Genomic DNA, 27,140 nt, shown 5'->3' on the forward strand with positions numbered 1-27,140 from the left:
AAAGAAACATGGGGGTACGCTGGCAAGGAAATTGTCATACCTACTTGGCTGATGGCTCCCAGCAATATTTGTGTTACCATGGAGTAAAACACACTATGCTTAAAAAGAAAAAAAAATTGCTAACCCAATGAGAAAAAAAAAATAGGTTATAAATTAGACTACGTTAAGAATACAAACTTTTATTTATAAAAAGACATGATTATCCAGGTGTAGTACTGGTACCTATAATCCCAACTGAGGTGGGAGAATCACAGGATCAAGACTAGCCCAGGAAATATAGTGACCCTATCTAAATAACAGACTATTAAAAGAGTAAAAGACAAGGCACAACATCAGAGACAATATCTCCAACACAGAACACCAGGTTATATAGCAAATTTCAACAAATAAATGAGAAAAATACAGAAAACCCAACATGAATGTGTACAAAATACAAAGGAAAGAAGTTTCGAGAAAAAGGAAATTTGAAAATAGAATGCTATATTACTGTCTGCTCACAAGGAAGGTAAATATTTAAAAAAATGTTATTATGAAATCTGTTCTGTAAATATCTGAAATACACATGGTGGTGGAAGTGCATATTGATATAATGAAATTTGAAAGGTCTTTGGCTCTACTAAAGTACAACATATGAACCAGACATCTCATAACATAACAACAAAAACATAGATTTATGATAACACACATATTAGAATGTTCTTAGCAGTAATATTCATAGTAGTCAAAACAAAATTTTCAAATGACCAAATGCCTTACTGTAATCCTCACAGTGGATTACTATGCAGTAATCTCAATAAATGATATCTTAACTGCATGTAGCAATTGGAATGAATATCTGTGAGAGAGAATACAGTAAAATGCACAAAAAAATCTATGATTTGATATCATAAAGAATAAAATCTACATACAAATAATGGGATGTTTTTCACCCATCTAAAATGAATGAATTTCTTTTAAAAAAAGAACAATATGGCGAATAGTAAAACCATTATGCACAGTGAAATAAGGCAAACACCAAAAGGCAAATATTATTTAGATCCAACTTTATGACATATCTAGAATAAATAAATTCAGAGTTTGAGACTAGATTAAAGTTCCTAGAGGTTGGGGTTGGTAAAATAGGAAGTTGTAGTTTAGTGAGTACACAGTATCTATCTGGGAAGATAAAAAGCTTTTTAAGTGGATCTGGGAATGTTTTTCAACATTGTGAATGTAATAAATGCCATTTAATTTTATATCAAAAACATTTAAAATGGAAAATTTTATTTTTGCATATTTTACCACAAGAAAATATGCATTAAAATAATCAAGCAATTGTGCACTTTAATTACCAAAATAACAAATATAAATAATGAATAGGCTAAATAGCCAATAATTGGGAGTAGTTTAAATTAAGGTTGAACCACTCAAGGGAATCTATGAGGTCATCCAGTCATGTGATAAAGGATATTTGATGCCACAAGAAGATAATTACATATGCTGTGGAACTTAAAATATATGCTGCACAAACAGTGTTAATATATATATATAATATATATATATATATGTATGTAGTTGCAAAAGTATATATACTAAATATTTCTCTTGGTAGTGACTTATTTTCTTCATTTTGTTATCCTTTACTTTTCCAGTCTTTTACAGAATAAAATGATACACTTATAATTTTTTTTAAAAAAAGTTTAAAAACTGGTTTCTAACAAGCAAACAAAAAACCTATACACTTAACAAGTTCAGATAATTCTTACTTTTGGTGGTTAATTAAACAAGCATCAATATTATTCTGGATTCTCATACAAATCCTCTTTGTTATATCACTTTGTAAAAAATTTTTTATCTGTCTATTTATTTATTTAGTTAGTTGTAGATGGACACAATACCATTATTTTATTTGTTTGTTTGTTTGTTTATTTATTTATATTGATATTGGGGATAGAGCCCTGTGTCTTGCACGTGCTAAGTGAGCACTCTACCTCTGTGCCACAACCCCTGCCCAATATATCACTTTTTGATGTGTATGTTTATTGCACAGGAAAGATTAGACTTTTAATTGTATATTTGCAATATGTATACTTTTCTGTATAAAAGATATTTAAAGGTAAGTAGGGTAAACTCTTTGATAATTCTATTACCAATAATCCTATACAACAAAATGGTTCCAACTGCATTCTTATGCAGGTTAACAATATATGGATTTTGTAAGCAACTTCCTCATCTTTCAGGTGGATGTTGTCTGAAAAACTTAAGTGCAACTTGCAATTGAAAATTTCTCTTTAGTGTTGCATAGCTCAACCTGCTTCTTTTTCTGAATTTAGCTTTTCAATCTACATAGTACTCATGTGTAATGTGCAGACATTATCACAGGTATATACAGAATGAATAATATTCTTCACCATGGTCTTTAGCATTACCATAGAAAAGATGTGGAAATTATCAGAAAAATGGAGTTTATACTGTAATTTTCAAAATAGATAAAAATGCATATTTATATTAAGAAAGCAAAACCAGTCATACTGAGAGTGATTTCTTACGTAAAAGATATTGATTTATTAACACGTAAAATTTGTTATTAAAAATGATTGAAGATGCCAGGTGCAGTGGCTCATGCCTGTAATCCCAGAAGCTTAGGAGGTTGAGATTGGAAGATCACAAGTTCAAACCCAGCCTCAGCAAGAGTGAGGCACTTAGCAACTCAGAACCTGTCTCTAAATCAAATACAAAATCAGGATGGGGATGTGGCTCAGTGGTAGAATTCACTTGAGTTCAATACCTGGTAGCCCCACATCAAAAAAAAAAGTAATTGAAGATATGTTTTGAAAATTAATAATTATTTGATAGGACAAAAATGGTGGAACTGAGAATATCTGTTTGACATAATCTGTATGTCAAATGTAAGAAGGAAGGAGATTACCCAGAGACACAAAATTATGAAACACAGCTCAAGACAGAGTCAAGAAAGTATGGGTAGATCTCATCAACAAATCTCAGAAAATTCTATGTACATGGTGACAAGATAAACACAGAAAATGCAGTTGTGTCATCAACAGCAGTTCCTGTTATATCTTTGGTAGAGAAGTATACAAAGGGTTGGAGATAGGCAAAAATAAACAGAATTTTAAAAGAAAACCAAAACAACACACACACACATACACATACACACAATGATTTCAATACATCCATAAATATGTGTGTACTAAAGATGTGATTTGGAAAGTGCAGTCAATTAAAATTAATGAGAAAATAGGGATTGGAGAAATATGAATCCACAGTTAGAGAAAATTGCTAATAAGGGAAGACAGAGAAAGGAAAAGGTATGGCAGAGGCAGTGAAAAAGTTAAACAGTCGTAGCTGTACCTATTGCCTGGAAAAGCAATATCAGGTTTTCTGACAGATGTCTAGAAGATGATGTCAAATATGAAGCTGGGTGTATACAAGAAGTATTAAAGGAAAAGCAGACTCAGGGTTAGCAGTTTATATTTGGAAGTAGAGCCATTGTTTAACATTTCAGCCTGGGACTGGGGATGTAGCTCAGAGGTGGAGTGCTGGACTAGCAAGCATGAATCTCTGTGGAAAATATATAAAGGGTTGGAGATTGGCAAAAAATAAACATAATTTTAAAAGAAAACCAAAACAACAACAACAACAACAACACACACACACACACACACAGCACTCCAGAGTCAATTAGAGATAAAAGAACAAGAAAAATAGAAGAGGGCTGGGGTTGTGGCTCAGCAGTAGAGTGCTGGCCTAGCAAGTGCGAGGCCCTGGGTTTGATCCTCCGCACCACATATAAATATATAAATAAATAAAAAGAAAGGTATTGTGTCTGACTACAACTAAAAAATAAATATTAAAAAAAAGAAAAGAAAAATAGAAGAGAAGCATCTAGAGAGGCATGAGGTAAACTGAAGAGCATGTTGTCATAGAAACTGAAAAAAACAAGGTGGGTCAAGAAAATCTAATGATCCTCTGCTGTGATAGACCAAAAAAAAAAAAAAAAAAAAAAAAGAAGGAAGGCTGAGTAGTAACAAAGAGAGAATTTCCTCTGCTGCCTTTGTGGATGGTTATGTGTGCATACAGGAAACACAAATATATATGCTGAAACAAACAAAATACATGTCTCCCTGTATGATAATCGTCTCTGAATCCATACAACTTGGAGAATCTTCACTGTTCAATTTTGCAAGTCAATTCTAATCTGACTTTTGCAATGTCAGTGTCTAAAGATCTGTGGTCATCTGTGAGGTCTGTGAATCAGCTAGGAATATCCTTTTATCCCCATTAAACTCTTGATAGTTTAACTTTTTTTTTTCAAACTTGTGATCAAATCTTTAAACAAAGACTGCATTTTTTAAAACTCAAGTTTCGATTTTCTTTCTTTCTTTCCACCCGTTCTTTGTCTTTCCCTAACTCTGTTCGCCACAGTGAATTTTCTCCTTCTCTACCAATTCTAATAACAAGTCCCAAAAGTTCTGGTGAATTTTACCCTCAGAACTGATTAAACTCTGCTTTCCAACACAGCCCTTAAAGATTGCTTGCCCAAAGTGCCATGGTTCAGATACTGGGTTGAATCTCTTATGACAATAGAGCTTCTATACTCTATAACTATATTGTAGATTCTCCCCTTCTTTGAAAATAGCCATTCCATTTAATTTTAATTTTGAATATTTGTACTAAATGGACATTAAGTTAGTATTTTTATAGTTGTATAAATATTTAATAGGGATTAAAAATGCACAATATAATTTTCAAAAATCCCTTCATAGGCTCTAAGTTATTTCAGGATGTAATTATTTGCAAAAGTGAAAGATTTTATACTCATTGACATGAAACTACTTATTAAATAAACAATTTATTAAATGTACTAATAAATATTTATAAAGATGATTTGCTTTTAAAATTTAAATCTCTGTTTTGAATTTTTAACGATGGTTCTTTGTTTCTTTTAATTAAATATTGTGGTGTTATCTTCTACAAAAGCCATTATTTGTTAATTCTAAGTGTTTTCTTCTTTTCCTTATTTATTTAAAGATTCAGCCATGAAATTAATATTCAAAGACATATTGCAAACTGTGAAGCAATATTTCCCAGTCTCTCTTACAAAATATAAACTTTATTTTTGGTTTTAAAGGTGTGATTATTAAACATAGTATAGAATCTTCTCTGTCATAAGAAGCAATGAAGTTTCCAATAATAGTCTTAAAATTAAATACTTATTTTCACCAATCTGTAACTTTGATCATTGAAAGTCTTTTACTGTCTTCTGATAATATTCAAAAAAATCACTTCATATCAATATATTGCTATTTCCTTATACTTTTCAAGGAAATTTATGAAAGTCGTCTTTTTCTACCTCTTTTTTTGCTAAATTATAGATTTTTATCCCAGAAAAATATAATGCATGTCAGTTACTCAAGATTATTAGTGTTCTAAAACTAATGCCTGAATACCTGAAGACTTTTTATTTTCTGTGATAATCTTGATCATAGTGGTTACACCTGGATTAGTTAAAAATGTACAAAATTTTATTCATTAACCTCCTTGTATGTGTGGGACATTGGATTTGATCCATAGCCCCACATAAGTACATAAATAAAGATACTGTGTCCATCAACAACTATAAATTGAAGCAAGAAAGAATTCAAAGTGTGTGTAATTTGATTTGAAAGTGTCTTTAGTTTAAATTATGATTTATATAATTATATAATGTTCACTAAAATTTTGTAAAATTACATATGGAATATAGTAAATCATTTGGTGTAATTAATGAAAATAAGGATTAAAAATATATAATGGCTCACTGTTTATAAATCATTAATTAAAGATGCTGACAAAATAATTATATTAATGCTAATAACTAAAAGTTTAGGTGCAAGAAGTTTTCTGTAGAAGGGAAATGAAGTAAACATTATACTTTTATTTCTTAAAGTGAACATGAGTGTATGAAATTTATTTTATTAAACATTTATTCATACATTTTTGCATCTATTTTAAGGAAATGCAATTTTTTCTCACTTTTATGGAAAATAATTCAAACTTGTCTCAAGTTTTGCAAAAGAGGAGGAACAGAAATTTTCTTAAATGTGTACTTTCACAAAAGATCATTTGTATTATAAAATGGATTTATCTTCCATGAAATATTCTCTTAAAAGAATAATTCACCAGGAGTGGTGAATGCAGCTAGAACATTAGGGCTTCACATATTTCTATGCACAATTACAAAAGGATGAAAAATTGTTGAGATCATTAAAACACAAGCAGCAACAAAAGCCTCTGTCCCTTGTTCTATCATGTGGATGGATTATGAGCAATAATATGCCATTTGAAATATCCTGTGGTGATTTGTTAGGACCATGATGGATTGTAACTAACAGAAGTTTAATGTTTCAATTTCCTATGTTTTAGAGCCATCTTAAAGTTGTCAGCTATCAAATGGTTCACCTGATTCAATGGGTACCTGGCATTTAGATCCTTCAGTGTGACTTCAAGTACTGGTCTTTCACTTAAGGCTGGTGAGGCTGGTGTATTTCCTTTTTTCTTTATTTCTGAACATTGAACACTATACAAATAAGTACTCTTAATATTTAACAGGTAATTTGGTTCTATGTATTTTACCAGAAATATGGGTCTAATTACTCATAAGACCCGTGTAACCATTAAAACAAAAAAAAATGAAGAGCAAATACTTATTAATAGCTGATGTAGAGTAGCATGTGAAAGTATTGCTCAGGCAAAAAAAAAAAAAAAAGCAAAGAAAGATGTAATACATAAAATAAGCTGTATGCATATTTTTTATATAACCAGGTTGTCACAGGAAAGCAGGAAGCTGAAACTCCAAACCTCGGTTTTTGTGTTCCAATGAAAGAAAATTTAAATTCACACACACACACACACACAAAAAAAAAAAAAAAAAAAAAGTAAGAGGTTTATTATCAGAGAAATTGAGGTGAAAGTAAAATAAAAGCAAAGTGAGTCTTAATCAGAGAACACTCTCAAAAGAGAGAGTGGACCAGATCCAAGGAGAGATTGCTAAAGAAGACAATGCTGTTTCCAAATTTATTATTGCTTGATGTTTACCAGGAGAATTGAGGTCCACCTTCTATACTCTCTGCCAATCAGGTTTTCAACTCCTCCTTTACATCAGCTACTGAAGTTGTTGAATTTAGTTGGTACTCTCCTGAACAGGTGGCCATCCTATTTAGAGGGACTTCATCTATGAGTCAATCTCAAGTTAATGTGAGCACTGCGGTCAGTAATTGGTAAGAAATTGCACTACTAAAGGAATCTTCCTTCCCAGACAAATGGAGATACCCATAGCCATAATTTCTAGCTTCTCATAAACATCAATAGATCCTGTCAAGAGTTAATCCCATTAATCCTTTTCTTTTCACATATTCTCCCTTTGTTTCACTCCTATGTTTCCTCTTTATTTCTACAAATTAACAACTATCTTTTACTTTCTTATCTACTTGGGAATTCGTTTATAGAAGACCCTAAAATAATTTAAAGAACATTTGTGAACTTGTCATGCATTTCCTGGCTCATTGTTAACTACAGCCTAACAAAATTTCTCTGCCTGATAGTACCACTTGTAATATTTTGCATCATGGTAATATTACAGAATATTACACTACATCATGATAATATGGGAACATGGAATTTATGTTTTAAAGACATTTAATAGGTTGTAGCTTTCATTATAAAATAGTTAAAAGACCTTACTCATGATCAGAACAAGTCTCAGTTCTAGTAAGTTAATTAGTACCAGTGATACATATTAATTTACATACTTTTAAATATTAAAATTAATTTGAATTTTTAATGTATTTAGCTATTATTTACTTTAACTATAGTAATTTAATATCTCCTTATTATATTTCAAGTACTGTGCTTCCTAAAACATCACTTAATTTATTCTCAAAATTTTATGGTTTAGGTTTTATTATTATTACCATTTTATAGGTGAAGAAAATGACACTTGAAGTCATTATATAGTATTTAGTGGTTGTATATCTGATAAACTATGGTTTCAGGATTTCAGTTATCTTATACCATCTTCATGATATATTTACAGTATTTTCAATACTCCTCAAAATACTAAAAGTTAAAGTTTATTTGTTACCAATAGACACAGTTTTGTGGTGCATAAATTGTTTTTAAAAACTCAATTTGAAAAATACGAATAGTATATATTTAAATGTCAAATAGTTAATTTGAACTATAAAATAATTGAATACTAAATGCTTAATTGCTATAGTAATATAATATAACCTCAATACCTGCCAGTCACAGCCCAGCATTAAATCTTTGTCTCATGTAAGAATATCATTATATTTAGGTAAAACTCAGTGATATCATATAGAAAAACACGTTTGAATTTAGACAGAATAAACTTGTACAGAAAGTATAACTGAATCTGTAAAATAGAACAAAAACTTAGAGAGTTGAGAAAGGCATAAGAAAGCATGATTTTGAAGGATCAAAGTGTTCACATTAATATTCGGAAGCGTCAGATGCAGCTGGGTGCACACATCTGTAATCCCACCAGCTCTGGCAGCTGAGGCAGGAAGATCAAAAGTTCAAAGCCAGCCTCAGGAAAAGTGAGGTTTTAAGTAACTCACTAAGACCCTGTCGCTAAATAAAATACAAAATTGGACTGGGGATATGACTCAGTGGTCAAGTGCCCCTAGTTCAATCCCTGGTACCCCTCTGCCAAAAAAAAAAAAAAAAAAAAGAGTGAGATGCAGCTGAGGACTATCTTCTGTCCATGCTCTCTTCATGATATTTTGAACACCTACTGATGTACCAAACCACCTGCACAGGCACGAAGGAGCCAGGTGAGAGACCATAATGAGTTCATGACACCCTTCTCCCAACTCCAAGCTGCACATCATGAAAAGACACTTCATACTTAGGGAAGGAAGAGGTAATTCAGTCCAGGTCTTACACTTAAATTCAATTTTAGGCACACCTTGGTGAAATCCAGCACCAGAAAGAACCTTACAACTTCCACCTTAGCCAATATCCATGGACTAAGTTACTAGAATTATTTTGTCAGGTGGCAAAATAGATTATGTCCACCAATACTCCTCCCTCAGGCAGAAGAGCAAGGAGCAAGAATCCACTCTCTTGGAATCAGGGCAGGAAAGCTAGTATAAGACTTGGTCTTAGAGCTCATTATCAAGTATTGGGTAATAAAACACAGCACAGCACCAGGCAGAAAACAAAGGCTTTCTTATTCAGGTCAGACCTAATAGATGGAGACTGTAGAATGAGGCATCAGGTAGAAGCCTGTATATTAGTCAGACAAATTTGGGTTTTGACCTGCATTATAAACTGTCCTTAGTGGGACTGGGGCACACAAAACTCTCCCCAAGGTTATGGCTGTGATACTCACGTGTGCGATCCATCTTAACTTTAGCCCAGGTACACAAGAAACTGTCTCTACCACCATCCATGGATGTTGGGTAGAATAAATATCACCAGACTATTTCTCACAGATAATGCTTCAGGATCTCCCTGGCACATTCCAGAGTTCTATGCCCTTGTGGGAATAACTTATGTGTCCACCTACATCACTATAAGCAGCAGCCTGGACCTTGGTATTATCCTTAGAGTAATTCAGTGAGCTTGACAACAGGCTATTTGAAAACACACATTCAGAGCAAAACAAACAACAACCAAACAGGGACAAAGAAAGAAGAAAGCTTAAGAGAATTCTGGGACACAATGACTAGAGGAAATATTAGATTACTAGGGTTCCAGGGGGACTTGAGAAGACAAAGAGTAGAAAGCTTATTCAAAGTGATAATAACATAAAATTTCCCAAACAAGGAGAAGGATTCAAATATTCAGGTATATAAAGGTAAAGGTTGTCAGTCAGATTTAACTCAATCAAGGCATGCGATAATCAAGATTTCAAAAGGTGAATGATATGAAGAAAATATGGCTGAAAGAGGAAGGAAACAACCAATCCATAAAGGAGTTCCAATTCACCTGACTGCTGACCCTCAGCTGAAGAGACAAATGTGGGTGCCACAGGATTTCCAAACAAATGAAGGAGAAAGCAAAACAAAATGAAACTACCAAATGAGAATAATGTACCCAGCAAAGCTATCCTTTGGAAACAGAGAGCTAAAGACACTTACAAACAGAGAATACATTCCCAATATCCCTGTACTATAGGAAAATGCTAAATAGGTAATGGTGCAGCCTGTAATCCCAGTAGCTAGAGAGATGACTTAGAAAAGGGGAAAAATAATTATAAAATAACAATCGGACAAGGGGTTCATACCCAGAATGTATAAAGTGCATTTAAAACATCTAAAGTTAAAAATAAGGTTAAAACTCAAATAAACCAGCTAGGTATGGTGGCTCATTCCTATAATCCCAGGGACTCAAGAAGCTGAGGTAAGAGGATTTCAAGTTCAAAGCCAGCCTCAGCAGCATAGTGAGGCCTTAAGCAACTCAGTGACACCCTGTTTCTAAATAAAATACAAAAAAAAAGAGCTGGGGATGTGGCCCAGTTTTTGAGTGCCCTTGGGATCAATTCCTGGTACACAGACACAAAAAAGTCAAATAAAACATTTAAAAAACTGGCAACAGACCCAAATTGATAATTCTCAAAAGAAAGTATGCAAATGACCAAGAGGTATATTAACAAATACTCAACATCATTAATAATTTGTGAAATGAAAATTGAAACCACATTGAGACACTACCTTACTGCAGTAAGAATAGTTACTATCAATAAAGTAAAGATAGTAAGTTTTGGGAAGGATGTAAGAAAAAGTGTACCTTGGTACCCTTGTTGTTGGGAATGTACATGACTATAGACCATAGGGAAAACTGGGGATGCTTTGAAAAATTAAAAATATATATAGCATATCACTGCTAGGGATATGTCCAAAGTTAATGAAATCAGGTTAGCAAAGTGCCATGTGAATTGACCTATTTATAATAGGTGAAAAAACAGGAACAGAATCAGTGTCCATCAACTAATGAAAGAATAAGGAAAATTTGACTTCAACCATAAAGTAGAAGGAACACTTATCACTGAGTTTCATTACAATACATATAACAGTCCCATGTTAAATACAGTTTGATTGCATGCCTCACCTTTGTTCAATCAGTACCCACCTCTCCTTCCTGGGACTGCTGCATGGAGCTGCATATGGATGGAAGGAGGTCAAAAACGAATCTCTTTTACCTCAGCACCTAAAAGAGTGAGAAATGCACTTCCTGACTCATAGTTTAATGATATTCCTGAAGATGATAATATATAATTTAATGTTATTTTGTCAGCTCTATCATTTCAATATTTATTTCCTTAACAAAAGAACACATTTTCTGTTATTTTAATCCCAAACATCTCAACTGATTCAACATTAAAATTTTCTCTTAAAGTTTTCTCAGATTTTTAATACTTATCATGTACCAGAGAAACATGAAAAAGCTAGTAAACTAATATTACTAAGACAATGGAACATGAAATTAAAACATATGTAGCTTATAATAGGAGAAACTCTAACCAAAAATTGCAAATCATGTCCACTATTTCAAAACTCCTATTTTGTGCCAGTTATATATTAACCTGTATTTTTGTCACAAAGCTGTTTATTTTTAGAACAGATGTTTGGTGCTAAGGAGTGATTTAGAAATAAATTAGTAAAATTTATTGGTTAGGTATATATTTAAACATGTTTTTATTTAAAGATCACAGTATTTTATTGGACATTCATCAAAATCTATGGTATACCCAGAATTTTAAGTATAGTTTTGTTTAAAACCACACTATAAATCTGGTAGTATATTATAAATTTAATTTTAATCTGGAGAATAGAATGCTTCTGTTATAATAGTAAACCAATTTACATCTCATCAAAATGTAGAAATCTTGTATTTTATATTATTTTGTGTCATAATTTTATACATTTTGAAATTGGTATATTATATGGTCAGCTAAAAAGAAGTATGACCCATTTGCAGCAATGAAACAGACTCTTAATTGGAAAAAACTGAAAAATAAAAAGATATATAGTTTTATATTATTCCACATCAAGTACAACCAGAAGAATGAGAAATTATACTCTATTTATTTATGATGTGTCAAAATGCATTCTACTGTATGTATAACTAATTAGAACCAAAGAAGATTAATATTTTTGAAAGACATCTATTTTAAAGATCAAAAAGTAATACAAACAAACTAACTTTAAAGTTAACAAAGGCCTTCTATAGCATGAGCATATTAGAACTCTATGCACCTGACAGCAAAGAACTGTAGGCAGACTATGGGCACCACTTTTTCATCAAGAATTTGCTTCATAAATGGGTAGGAATCTGGGAAGCTGAACAATTATTTGAGTCTGAAAGGCTGTGAAACTTACCAAACTTAATAGACAGTTACACAGCATTGAAGAGAGGACATGAATTTGAACTTGAGGCCAATGTGTGCGAGGCCCATTACACACTGAAATTTTGGTTGGAACCCTTAATGCATGTGCTTTACATTTAATAAACAGAAATTAGCCAGGTCCTAAAATAACTGAAGCCATCTTCAAACAAAGTCAGTTTGGGTTTGTATTTAGGACTACTTCTCACTGTTTAATTGATTCTTGAAGCAAACATTTTTGGAAACATTCAGTTTTAAATGGTCCTGCCATGTATCAGACATAATTTCTGGGTCTCATGCAAAAATAATCAGGCAGGCAACAAGAAAATAACTGAAAGCAAACCAAAAAAAAGGATTAAAAAAGCAGAAGCGGAAATGTCATAGTAAAACTGCCAAAAACAAAGACAAAGAGGAAAATTATAAAAGCAGCCAGAAAATAAAATAAAAGAAGACAGAAAAAAAGGCATATTGTCTTCAAAGAAAAAGAAACAATAGAAGCAGTAGACAAAAGACTGATATCATTGATGTGCCAACCCAGAATTCAATTCCCTGTGAAAATATCACTCATAGATGAAGACAAAATAAATTTTTAGAAAACCAAAGACTGGGAAAAGTCAGCTGTGTAAGGATATGATTAAAGGAAGTCCTGCAAGATTTTCTGTATAAAACAGAAGAATGGTAAAATGAATCTGCCCTAACTTTTCTATGTACATATGTAAACATATCACAGTGAGACTTACCTTCACACACGTGTACAAGGCACTAATAAAATAAGTAAATAAAACTATAAATGAATACCAGAAAGAACAGCAGAGCAAAGGGGAAGAAACAGAGAGGGAGGAGGAGAATAAAAGTACTGGGGACAGAATTAGAACAAATTATATCTCAAGCCTGTATAATTATGTCAAAATAAATCTTAATAATACGTAGAACTAAATGAGCTAATAAAAAAAGATTCAAATGACATAGATTTTTGTAGAAAAGTCTGTAAAAATCTAAACAACAGATAATTTTGTATTTGCTAGTAACCCAAAGAATCAAATAAGTGTCCAAGAGAACAAACTCATCTATACATATAATCCACTATATGCACAAGTGAAGGAGTAATGGGTAAATAATTCCCTGAGCAGAAATTATTCAAATCATCTTTGTAGGTTCTTCACCCTCAAAGATGGAGTACATATATCTTATTCCAAAAGTGTGGGTCCTGCCTGCAATAGTACAATATTGACAGGAAGAAGAATTACAATTTTACACTGGAGAAATCTGGCCAACCGTAATATAGCCCAACATCAACAGATGTAATGCATGTTAATGGTATGGATTAATGATATTTTGTGAATAGACTGCATGTTACCATGTGTTCTTCCTCTCAAGAATAAATTTTACTAAAATAAATGGAAAAATACCAGTTACTCAGTGGAGGAACATTCTACAAAATACCAGAAAATACTTTTTGAAACTATAAACATTCTTTAAAATGAGACAAATATGATCAATTGTTTGCCAACAATGTCTTTAAGAACACATGATTACTAAATTTAATGGGATATCTTGGATAGGATTTTAGAACACAAAGGATATTAGAAAAATATGAATTAAGAATGTACTCTAGTTAATTATGGCTATCATTGATTCATTAATTATAACAAATATACTATGCTCATAAATGTTAAAAATTGGTAAACTGAATTATGTTGAAAACTGCTAATTTTCACTGTCATTTTTCCTTATAAATTGTCTAAAAAATAAAGTTTATTTAAAAGTACTATAGGAAATAATAACTATTTAGTAATCTCCAGAGACTGCCTTTTAGATTGTATTAAATAATGTGGCAACAGCACCATCCAAGGACCTTTCTCTCATCTAGCCCTGATAAAACCAGTCTCTCTTTGTCTCTCTGAAGCTCTAAATGATAGACAATCTTTAGTATTGTCTCCTGACCACTTGCCTCAATATCACTTGTTGGATGCTTGAGACTTGTCTACACATCTTGAAATTGTCCTTTTCAGGGGTAGATGTAGGTTTTATAGGGTCTAAAATTTGTACTATTTGGAAATTTTCCTTTTAGAAAGGAGTACACAATTATAAACGTTAAATTTGTATAGAAGAAAATGAACATTTAGAATAAGAGTGAAATTATGTTACTGGGGAATGGAAATTCCATTTTTCCAGAACCCCTGTAGACATTTTATGAGACATGTAATGATTCTTCACTGTAATCAGGTTGCCTCTCCCCACTCAGAACACAACATTACACAGCAACTGCCAGACCTTTCAGATGCACATGCAAATGGGAATCCTGCAGGTTAAGCTTCATTAGTTTCACATTAAAACTGCTCTCTTGTCTCTTCAGTTAATTCTCTTCAATATTTCAAAGGATGGTGGTTGCTCTCTGATGTCAGCAACTCTTACCAATAAGGCTAGGAGGTAGAAATACAAGAAGTAGGCTAATTGGAGATTTCTTCAGTCTAAAGAATCAATGCTCTGGGGTGTCTTGTGGGATGTGAGAAATGAGAGGTATCTAGCAATAATAATAGCCAGGTTTTGGGGGCTTCAAAACTGGTACTTAGTGTCATTCAAGGTAATAGGAACTAGCAGAAGAGGCACTGAATTGGAGAATAGAATTTGAGTGTGGGGCTATAGAGTCAGATATTTCTGTGTAGCATATCCGTAGACATATGTAGCAGACATCTGCATTTGTAATTATAAGGAGAAATTTGATCTGGGAATAAAGGTATGAAAATCATCAGGATAGACAGAGTAGTTAGAATTTGAAGTGATCACTTGAGGAGTCTATAGACTTTAGGAGTAGAAATGTATTAATGTAAATCTCAGGGATAAAAAAAAAAGGAAGAAAGTAATGTTTGAAAAGCCTTCTCTCAGAAGCAATTGCAAACTGACTCACTGATTATAGGGAAACTGCAGCATTCTATTTAACCCAAAGTAAAAGAAACAGATATTAAAAAAATGAAATGCACCAGAAGTGGCAATTCTGGTATGATGAGAATGAACACATATGGAAAGTTTCTGTTTGATTTTATGGCAATGCTAACAACAATCTTATGAACTAAGAAAAGGTATTTCACTATAGGGTGGATAAATTGAGTTACACAAAACCATTTTCCTAAATGCATTTTATAAATATCTTATAGGTTTGGGGTTTAAACATAAATCAAACTTGTATTTAAAACTATAGATTAGGGGCAGGGGAAGTCTCTTTCAAAATATGGAGAGTATATAAGAATACTGGAAACCATAGGCCCATGAGTCTTAAAAGCATTCAAATAATATTTTTAAAAGAACAACAAAACCCCAGAAAGATGTCTATCTAAACAACGAGGAAGTCATCTTCTAAGCATATTTTTGTGGTTTTATAATCACACTTCATGCCAGAAAAGGCTCTGTTCTTTCTCTCTGTACCTGCAGATGCATATTATACATACCTGTTGAACAAGGAAAGGGAGATTCATCAAATTGGGTGAATTGCTTACCATCAGCTTCATTCTGTATCTTGCCTTTATGATGGGCAGTGATTTACATTTGCTAAGCAGCTTTTGTTGTAATTTTGGCTTCTTTGTTAACAAAGAAGGTTTCTCTGTGGGATGGTAGGTCCCAGGACTAACAAATATGCTCTCCATTTCAACTTTCCAGAAACTGATGGAGAGTTTGAAAACATGTACGGTGTTCGTGGGAGGGTGCTTTGAAGAGTGGCCTGTGCCTGGTGGAGTGTAAATCATTTCTTTCACATTTTAAACAAAATTTTCATTAGTCATAGCCTGACAATAGAGCAGTCATATAACAAATCTTTAAACAAATAATGCTTTAAATTTTAAAACAGTTATATATTTTTGGAAAAATTACAGATAGCACATATATAATTCTCATGACCTCTATACCCAGTTTTTCCAGTTTTTAATATCTTGTATTGATATAATTCATGAAATGTTTATATATTATTATAAAGTTTCTGCTGTATTAGCTGTGCACCAAGTGAGGTTGGTAAGAATCACTTTCCCCATTTAACCTGGCCAGTAAAATCTTTGTAATTGAATTATGGCCAGGCCTGAACAATCAGCTTACAATTTCTACTTGTGTTAGGTCTTGGAGTGTGTCCTAAAAAGAGGAGTTCTATTTTATCTAAGTTTTTAAATTTAGAGCTTAGAATGATGCACATTTTTTTTTCCATTATCATTTTGGAGTCTGTGGGATCAGTGCCTATAACATCAATATATATTTGGGTGAGACTAGTTATGAGGATGGAATCTTATTAAGAAAAGTATGATTTTAAAAGCACATCTATATTCACCACTCCCAATAGAAGCAACATTTTTGATAATTTTATGATAAAAGGAATTTTTAAAGTGCATTATCATAAAGAAATTGTCCAAATGAACTTTAAAGTACTCAGATGTGGTAAATGTGACACTGAGAATTTTACCATCTTTCATCTTTCTTGCCACTCAAGCAGAGTAGTTCCTACTCTTCTGAATGCTGAGTGATTCTGTCTGTGCTTGCATCTCTCTCTCTATCTCTCTCTATCTCTCTCATCTCCCTTTTTTTTCTCTCTCTCCCAAACCAAAGCCCTATATCTTCTATCCTCTCTCAACTTAATTTTTATATTCTACTAGGCAATTTATAATTTATATGTAAAATTTATCACCATTTCTCGCTAGCCTCTAGTTTGAAGATTTAAAATATCTGTTTCCTTTATTTTCCAAAACAAAATTAATTAGATAATCTATCAATTTCTATGTATTCATCTGCCATAAAAATCAGTGAAATACATCTGTTTGTGCCAGGTATGGTGGCAAACACCTATAATCCCAGAGATTTAGGAGACAGAGGCAGGATGATCACAAGTTGGAGCCCAGCCTTAGTAACTCTGCAAGACTCTAAGAAGCATAGTGAGACCCTGACTCAGAATTTAAAAAATAAAATAAAATAAAATAAAAAGTACTGAGGATGTGGCTCAGTGTTAAAAACCCTCTAGGTTCAATCACCAGTACATATGTGTATGAGAGAGTGTGTGGTATGTGTGTGTATGTGTGTGTGTGTGTGTGTATGTGTGTTTATGTGTGTGTCTGTGTCTGTGGGTATGCTGGCTCTTCTCATCGCTTATAACTGAAGATTTTCCTAACTATGTCACCTGCCCGTTTAAAATATTGTAGCGACTTCTAGATGCACAAAGCATAAATACCAATGATACCATGATATATACCTGTGTGTATATGTGTGTGTATGTGTGTGTGTGTGTGTGTGTGTGTATATATATATATATATATATATATAATGTGAATATCATATATATACACACACATATATCCATATGTATATACATATGTATACACACATATATCCATGATCAATAATAAAATCATTTAAAAATTGTAATTTTTTTCCTGTGAGGATTTGGTAATATTAGTTTTGTTTGCATCTGAGCTTTGTTGGATATAAAGATGTTTTCTGCAGATGTCTTAGGTCAGTATTTTCATAACATTGTGTTGTTGAGTGTCTGAGACACATGATTTTACAATAAGGATTCTTGAATCTCATTCTGGAGCATAGAAATCTTACTCTCTGAAGAATGTTTTTCTTTTTTACAGTACTTTAAAGCAGCATTCCCTAAGGTTTCTGTGTAGTCTGAAATGTCAGGCAGCTGTCTTGTCTGGAATTTAAATTTTTAAATATCTTTTCTATTCTTTGAAAGTTATACTCACAAACTTTTCTTGATTATTCTTTTTGCTTTTCTGCCACATTCACTAGGTATTCACATAATTTGCTATTACCAGAACTATAAATGCAATTTCCTACTCTATTGTGAAGAGATAATATTTTCAAGCAGATTGCTATTTCCTAGGCTTTCTCAATTTTCATGATATTCTTATTACACTAAGATAGCAAGAATTTCAAGTGGCTTTTCAAATGTGATTTCAATTACTTGCCACCTACATGGCTTTGAGTAAATTTCCAATAAAATAGATTTATTGTTAGTTCTTTGCTTTTCATTCATTACCAAATTCAGTTTGATCATATTTATTTTTTAAGTAAATAAAATAAAGATGACAGTGACCTTTAGGAGTATTGTACCATATTCATAGATAAAATTACTAAAAAAAATTATTGGAATAAATACAGGGAAGCTGCATTGCTCAAGGAAAATATATTTTTTAGATTAACCTTGGAAAGATCAGGGAAAGATGCAGAATAACAGAAAAACACAAATAGTATTTTCTCAATATATGTGTGTGTGTTTGTTTATGTGTGCACTGACATTTTAATGATTTACACATTTCTCAATGTTTTAGATGGTTATAACAAAACATGACAATAACTAATGTGAGAATATATACATATCATCTCTTAAAAATTTATTCAGATGATAAAAATTTTAAATTATATAACATTGGCAATAACTCTCTGAATTGAAAAATTATAGGTTATCAGTGTCCCTCTTTAGTTAATGTAATAATTTTCTTCTTCTCTTCATTACCAAGCATATAAATGATGCAAAATTATATTTCACGTTTGAATTCCTAAAGAAGTAACCTAAGACTTGTAACCAGGCAGCAGATTGAGGCATTGTCTCAGCCTGCTACTCCTCTTCTAGACAGCCTTCGAGAGCCTCAGACCTTAGTGACAAGTCCTTCTCTTCTTAAAGTGCACACTGTTACTGGCTCTTCTCCATGCTTCTCACTGAAGGTTTGTTCAACCATGTCATCTGCCTGTTTAAAAACCTACAGTGATTTCTAGATGCACACTTTATCAAAACCAGTGATGCCGGAATATAAATACCTATCTGTGCATCTGTCAAGGGTTTGCCTCTTCAACTCACCCTACAGCACTCCCTTCCTCATTCAAGGGATCACTGTCTCACTGAAATCTCTTCTATCTTTAATCAAGGAAAACTTATCTCTCCTTTAGGGCTTCTGAGGTTTATCTACATCATCTTTAAAATATGCCTTTCCTGGTTCTTGGGTTGAATGATAAGTTATCATTCAGACCTCAGTTTACGTGTCATATCCACCATGAAGGCTTCCATATCTACCTTATCTCCACCCTCTCATAACTCTAATTTTAACCACCATGAATTCTCCATTAATTTTCTTGATATAAGGCATGAAATTAAGATCACATATTATATGCAGTCTTGACATTCTGTCAAACCAAGAGTGTGAATGGCCTTTCCTCAAGTTCTCTTTCACATTCTGCTTCTGTGGATAAGGCACTGTCATCCAGTATCATTCCTTATGAAGGAGACCTGGCACTGTTACTACTGAACCTAGATTAGGGATTTTTACTTCGTTGTTACTTTGAAGAATTATTCAGACAGATATAGCTTCCCACAGAACCATGGAAAATCCTCACAGGTATAATATTACAAAGCCAGATTCCGATGGCCTCTACTGTTTTGATCTTCTCTTGAGCACAACATGTGACACTCCTTAGCATGAGTTGTCTTCCCTACCCTGGTTGAATCTGTGAGTAAATAAAAAGGCTGTTAACATCAGTAATTTATCCAGAGTTAGTCATCCCCTCAACTGTGTTGTCTAGAACTCCTCATTTACTGATGGGGTGAAGTAGAAACAGAAGAAACACCATTTTATTTATTAATTTATGGGCTATTTGCCTACAATTTTATAACTGAATGCTTCATCTCTCTCCTTGACTTTCATCTTTGGATCCCTCAATAATACAGCATTACTAAGGATTTTGAAAAATGAATAACTATCAAGATATCCCTTTCTACCTGACATTTTTACAAATGTTTATACTATAGATGTTTACAAATACAGAGACATAAAGATTTACCAAAAAAAATGCGTCTGCAGGGTATAAATGGTATAGTTTACTGATAGAGTATTTACCTTGCAAGCGTAAAGCCCTGGTTTTGATTCCTACCAAAGCAAAACAAAGCAACAAGAACAACAAAAGTATCTGTATCAACGCTAAACAACATGAGCAATTTCTGCTGGTAAACCTGTAATATGAAGATTCTGGACATAAGAAAGCACAGTAGGTTAATGGATTTCTAAAATGGCTGAAGATGCCCCAATGTAATACCAAGATTCAGTGAATATATTGAGATAATAGTTGCATGGTTATGTTATGACAAATGTTGTAGCTGACCACAGAATAGTTTGATTACCATGGGTGGGCCCATTGCAATAACATAGCCCTTAAGTGTGGATAATGTCCTGCTGATAGCAGATGAGGATATCAGAGAGATTTGAAGTGCAAAAAGGATTTGAGGAACTCCTTGGGTTTGTCTTTTATAATGTCCATCCTATGGCCCCTTGGCCTTCTGCTGTTTTGCCAGTATTGATGCTCTTAACTACTCCTGGGTTTGAATGTGGAGGGGGGAAACAGGTGAAAGAATAAGGTTATCTCTCCATAATAAGAAGGAGCACTACTGACTTTCAATGAGAAAGGGGACTAGGCCCCAAGACTCATAGAACTATATTTACAGCCATTTGAATAAGATTAGTAGGATTTTTTTCCCCCCAGACTCTCTAAAATGAGTGTGTTCTGAGTGTTGCATTGATTTCAGCCTTGTGAGGCCGTAAGCAGACGATCTAGTCAAACATGTTGACATCTAAATTACAGACCAACAAAATAACATTTCATATTATATTAAGCTATCAACTATATAAAATTTGTTATGTAATAATACAAAACAAATATAGCCATATCCATGGAGGAAACCACTCTGTAAATCACAGACTACAGAGGAAAGACAGAGGAAAGAACAGTTACAGAATATACGCAGCTTGGTGGTGCATCTGAGATATTAAAGATGGAGCATCCGGGTTATTTGGCCTTATTTTAGGCCACATCCTCATTGGGGAAACACGAGAATCCAGATAATACTGCCTTTTTCTTAAGAAGCCAATAGTAACTATTGGGAAAAAGAGAAGTCTGGCCCTGAGTGAACTGGAGACAGGCAGTAGAAATTACACAGCTACTTCATATGAACAATTGGTCACAGTCCCACTTCTCATGACAACAGGTCTACCTTATCACTCTTCACAGAAAACACAGGCTAAAATGAACAGAATCAAACTCAGTGTCATTTACTAAACCATGACTTAGTAAGGAGGAAACCTTTATAAAAAGGGAAGTTGTGAGTCCTTCTACATGCTCAGCCAACCTCAAGATAAAAGGAAATATCAATTGCATGATTGTCTTTGATAAATGACGTCTTTGGTAACATAGTATAGAACACTACACACATAAAAGTGTAACTGGTTACAAAAAAAGAGAACTAATTAAACTCAGTAGAAGTACTTATCAGGATCAAAAGAAGCTAAGGAGCAGCAGCATGTAGATTGACAGGCAGAATTTCCTTAGAAACAAGATTAGGAATCAAGAATTTTATGGGAGAAACTGAAGACAGGGCAAAACCACGAGAAATCAGGAAAAAAGCCTGATGTGCTTTCTCTGGGTAGGGAGCCTTGACAACAATTTTTGATAATTCTACAGAAAACAGACACCTAGACTTTCTCCCCAGCATATGTCTGAAAGACACTTCAGTTGGCATGGGTGAAATTAACTGAGAGCCAGTACCAATTTCCTAATATACACTATTTTCCTAGAGCTACAAAATCCCAGTTTCAAGTGTTCAAAATTCAGATGAGGATCCTGATAAATCATTGTCACCTCCCAATTAGCCTAGAAAAATGTCTCTGCCTCTACATAATTGTTTTATCCATTACTCTTCACATAATGGATTTTTGGTCCACTGCAGAGTGGATAATGACATTAAGAGCCTTCCCTGTTTTAACAGAAGTCTTCTTGCTGAGGTACAAAGACTTCTGTCATGGCCTCTCTTGCAAATTGATATTTAGTGAATGAATGTTGTGTGTATTTGATATGAAACTATTTTTTAAATTTATTTTTGACTATACACTGAGCAAGAAACAGATAGATATCAGCATTTTTTCTTAGTTTCAACTATGTTATGACAAAATTGAATTCTTCTCTATTCAATGGAGTCTTGAAGTTTATGCCATATATTTATCAATTTCTTGTTATGCTTGAGTTATAGCTGTAACTGAAGTAAAGGAAGATCAATATCTTGCTTACCCTTTATATAGTAATGAGCTGAACATCATCTTATTTAATAAAGATAACCATGAGCTCTGAAAAAATTAAATAGATTTAAAAATTAATGATTTTACCAAAGGTAGGTCTCTGGAGGGGTTATCATAGGACATCCTCTGCCAAAATAAATTAAGAAAAAGGAAAGTCAAATTGAGAGGAATCCATGAGTTTATGTTAATATTATTGAGTAGACAAGGGAAAACAATGGAGTTAAAAGATGAATATTAAAAGATCATCATAAAATAATATCCCATAAGAGTTCCCAACCTAGACAACAGGGTACTTGCAACCTTGCTTTGTTTATTTTCATTTTCATTGATTCTGCTTCAATTTAATTTTTTAACTCTTCATATTATGATTTTAAAACAAATAGTCCACAAGATTCATATATATTTTAATATCCCCCCTAAGTATTTACAGGAATAAACCAAATACTACTTTATACAGGAAATATTAGGTTTTTGTTATTTATAGAGATATATTTTTTAAAATATATTTATTAGGTGAAAGAATATGTGAATATTCCAGGATAATGTGCATGCAAGGAATTTTTTTATTTTGCACTTCAACTTTCTCCACATATTTTGTGTAAGAGGGAATATTGCTTTAAAGCAAAAAGAAAAATTATGATCTAAAGTAAATTTTGAAAGAATGCAATAATCTGTAGTGTTCCTAGTAGGGGAACTGAAAAAGGAGAACCATTTTAATTCAGGAGTTCAAGATCAGCCTAGGTGACATAGCCAGGCACAACTCAAAAAAATAAAATAAATAAAATGGAGATGATGAGAATATTTTGTTGAATGTTTGATTAGGATAATGAGCAATAAATTTGAAGCATTCTAAAGCTTTTTATATAAACTTCGTTATAGTGAAAGAACTTTCCAAATGAAATGCTAGAACATAGGATCAAATATTGACTGTAGTCTTAAAGATAAAACTAATGAACCTGAATATATAAAGAGCTAGTAAAACTAGTAAATCCACTGCTGGATTTAAAAAGGAAATTCACAACACACACACACACACACACACACACACACACACACAAACACACAAGTTTTATAGCAATTAAAGTTATTAAAATAGATGCTCTAATGCACTCTAATAAGGTAGTGTCAATTAAAACAAAATTGAGCTAGCAGCTCCAGAGGCTGAGGCAGAAGGATCTTGAGTTCAAATCTAGCTTCAGCCAAAGCAAGGTACTAAGAAACTTAGTGAGACCCTGTCCCTAAATAAAATACAAAATCAGGCTGGGGATGTGGCCCAGTAGTCAAGTGCCCCTGAGTTTTTTTTGCCCCAGTACCAAAAAACAAACAAACAAACAAACAAAAAAACATTTTTCTATTAGATCAGCAAACATTTTTGTCTAATAACTTCTAAATTTTAATGATGTTTGGTGATAAATAATCATTCTCATACATAACTGATTTGGGGTGAGGGATAAAATATTTTAGAGTAGAAACTACAGTATCAATTAACACTAAACACGCACATATTCTCTCACCTACACAACATAATTTAGTTATAGAATATATATAAATTATCAAAAATTCAATATATCTGGAATACATCAGTTTTAGTTATAATTTTAAAATCTCAAAAAATAAATGCATATAAATAATGTAAAAGCTGGGTAATGTAAATAATGATTAATTTGAATATTAAAATAATTTAAAGAATTAGGTACATACACACTTAGTGATCTGAAATATGTCCATTATTTTCTGCTTAGTTGGATAAGTTTCAGAACCATATGTAGAGCACAATAACTTTATTCTAAGTACATATATGTTTGTATATGTTGTTTTAAGCACATATGCATGGATTTGTCATATATGAACAAAATCTAGAAGCTTATATAGTACATTATTTTCTATATCCATAAAACTTAATTGCAAAGTATGTAGAGACACAGTTTTTTTTTTTTTTTTTGTGATGGACATCATTATCCAAAGTACATGTATGAAGACATGAATTGGGTGTCATATATTTTACATTCAAACAGAAATATGAAAAATTGTGCTCTATATGTGTAATAAGAATTGTAATGCATTCCACTGTCCTGTACTTAAAAATATAAAATCAATAAAAAATAAGTTACATATTTACTATTTATTTGCTATATTTTATATAAATATTTTACCATAATTTATAAATTTGTGGTGTAAAAACTTCTTTAAAATATCAATTAGTAATATGGTTTATTATACTATTAATATAATACTGTGACTTCACACTCATAACATGAAAAGCTAAACTTTTTTACTGTAATTGTCAGTTTTGACTCATAATCATGTGAATATTTAGAGAATAGATGCTATTTCAAGAACAAAGTAAAAAATAAAAATTAAAAAGGTGGATTTATCTGACAAATTTGAAGTCTTGTGACAATATTTTATTAGAAAGAAAATTAAACTCAGAGGTTTCTAATTTCAGGCAATATAACTTTAATTTAAATTCTTAAATTTCCTTTGATGTACAGAAAAAATATATAAGAACTTGCTTATGTCAGACAGAAGTCAATGAACTTCTTAGAATCAGATTTCAAATTAGTAAAAAATAGCTACTGAGTTGTACATATAATTATTGGATAAAAAATGCATTTTCATATATATATATTTTTTTTTCAAACATAATTCTAATACTTTACATAATGGCATTTGAGAAGAAAACAGAAATTAAAAATGGAGGGGAAAAAAAAGACAAAACTTTGGCCAGATAAGCTCACAAAAATTCAAAGAATCTCTGCCTTTTGTTAAATAAATAATGAAATTAAATCAGTTTGTTTGAAAGAGTGACCTTCCAATATTTTAAAGTTGACTTTGTGTTTATTTAAACTTTCTAAATAACTAAAAATAACTCTTTGTAGGATATTTATTTATAAGAAGAAAATTGCTCTGGGACCTTTTCAAATGAAACCAAGCAAATTACATTTTCTGCATATAAATATGGTATCACCTAGTCTTCATAAAAGTCAACCACAACTTCATAGAGAATGTTTTCCTTTCTTTGAGGAAAAAACCTAATTCCTGTTTCTAGTTAGAATACCTTCTAGAGTATAATTAACTTTTTGAGATTTACTGTAGCTGCTTTCTTTTCTTATCACTGAAAAAAGTTATTGAAATGATAAATGTATTTGACTGTAAAGGAAATAACACAGAGAGAGAAGGTTAAATTTATTAAAGCAAACAACTAGATATAATTTAAATAATATTTTGTTAGGAAGACCACTTCCAACATCTCTCCTTCTAACTACCATAATTTCTCAGGAAATGTGCAACATTTAGTTTATTTTTCATGAGTACTGTTGTTTGGATTTATTTTGTGACCTAAACTTCATTTTTTGTGCTGGTCTCAGTACTATTGGACCACTTTCAGAATTGGCCTCAGAGTTTGATATCACCTGTTCACAATAGGCATACTGTCCTATCATCTTCTTCTGAGCTCTGCTACTCTGGGCTACATTTCCTATCTCTGAGAGGCATCATAGTCATGGTATTTTCATCATTCTTACTGTTAGAGTATAGTCAGTATATACCTGATTCCTTTGTTAACCTCTTTCTAACTGAATCTTGATGTACCTCAGAGATGTTGATTTAGTTCAGATATCTGAGTTCTTTGACTCACTCCAAAATCTCATTGAGTTGAAAGAGAGTTCTTTTACAATCTGCAATTTTAGCTTCTATCCCAGTCTGCCAATTGCACTTGAGCGCTCTCTCTCTCTCTCCTTCTGTCTTCCCCCATATGCACACACACACACACACACACACGCCGACCACACAAAACACACACCCACACACATAATTGACAATCCATAGATCTTTTATTTATATATACAAGCACATATGTATACAGACATGTGTATATAAGTATGTACATTAATAATTACAAACACATTGTAAAATTCTAATTTAAATCTCATTTTAATTGGATAATCTTTATTATGACTTTACTATGGGTGCTACATATTGGCTTTATAAGATAACAAGTTTTACATTTAAAAATAATTAATATATTATCATCTAGTTTTGATAAAAGTCAACTATAACTTCATAGAGAATATTTTCCCTTCTTTGAGGGGAAAAAAAAAAACTAATTCCTGCTTCTAGTTAAACTTGCTTCCAGAGTGTCAATAATGTTCTGAGATTTACTGTAGTTGCTTTCTTATGGATTGTAGAAATGAAGACATATACTTTCATCTTCACCAGTATCTTGAAATTTTTAAAATAATCTGTCACTAGTTTTTATTTCATGAAGTTTTTTTAAAATTTTCAATTTCAAAACAAATCCAGAATAAACTAAAAGGCATAAAAATATTATAAAAATTCCCACAGATAGCAATCCCCTCTTATTCATGGTTTTGCTTCCCATATTTTCAGTTATATGTGATTAAATGTAGTCAAAAATATTAAATAGATAAACAATATTTGGTCTTCAAAATATTAAAAGGGAATTTCCCAAAATACAAAATTTATAGGTTTTGAAAAAAATGCTATTAGAGCATTTTATTATAATTGTTTGATTGTATTATTGGTTACTGTTGTTAATTCTTTTTCTGCCAGTTTTATACATTGAATTTTATCATTGACGTATGCATAGTGGAAAAACATATTACATATTTCATAGAAAGTTTTCACTGGGG

This window comes from Callospermophilus lateralis, chromosome 5, assembly GCF_048772815.1.
Source record: "Callospermophilus lateralis isolate mCalLat2 chromosome 5, mCalLat2.hap1, whole genome shotgun sequence".
NCBI classification, from domain to species: domain Eukaryota; kingdom Metazoa; phylum Chordata; class Mammalia; order Rodentia; family Sciuridae; genus Callospermophilus; species Callospermophilus lateralis.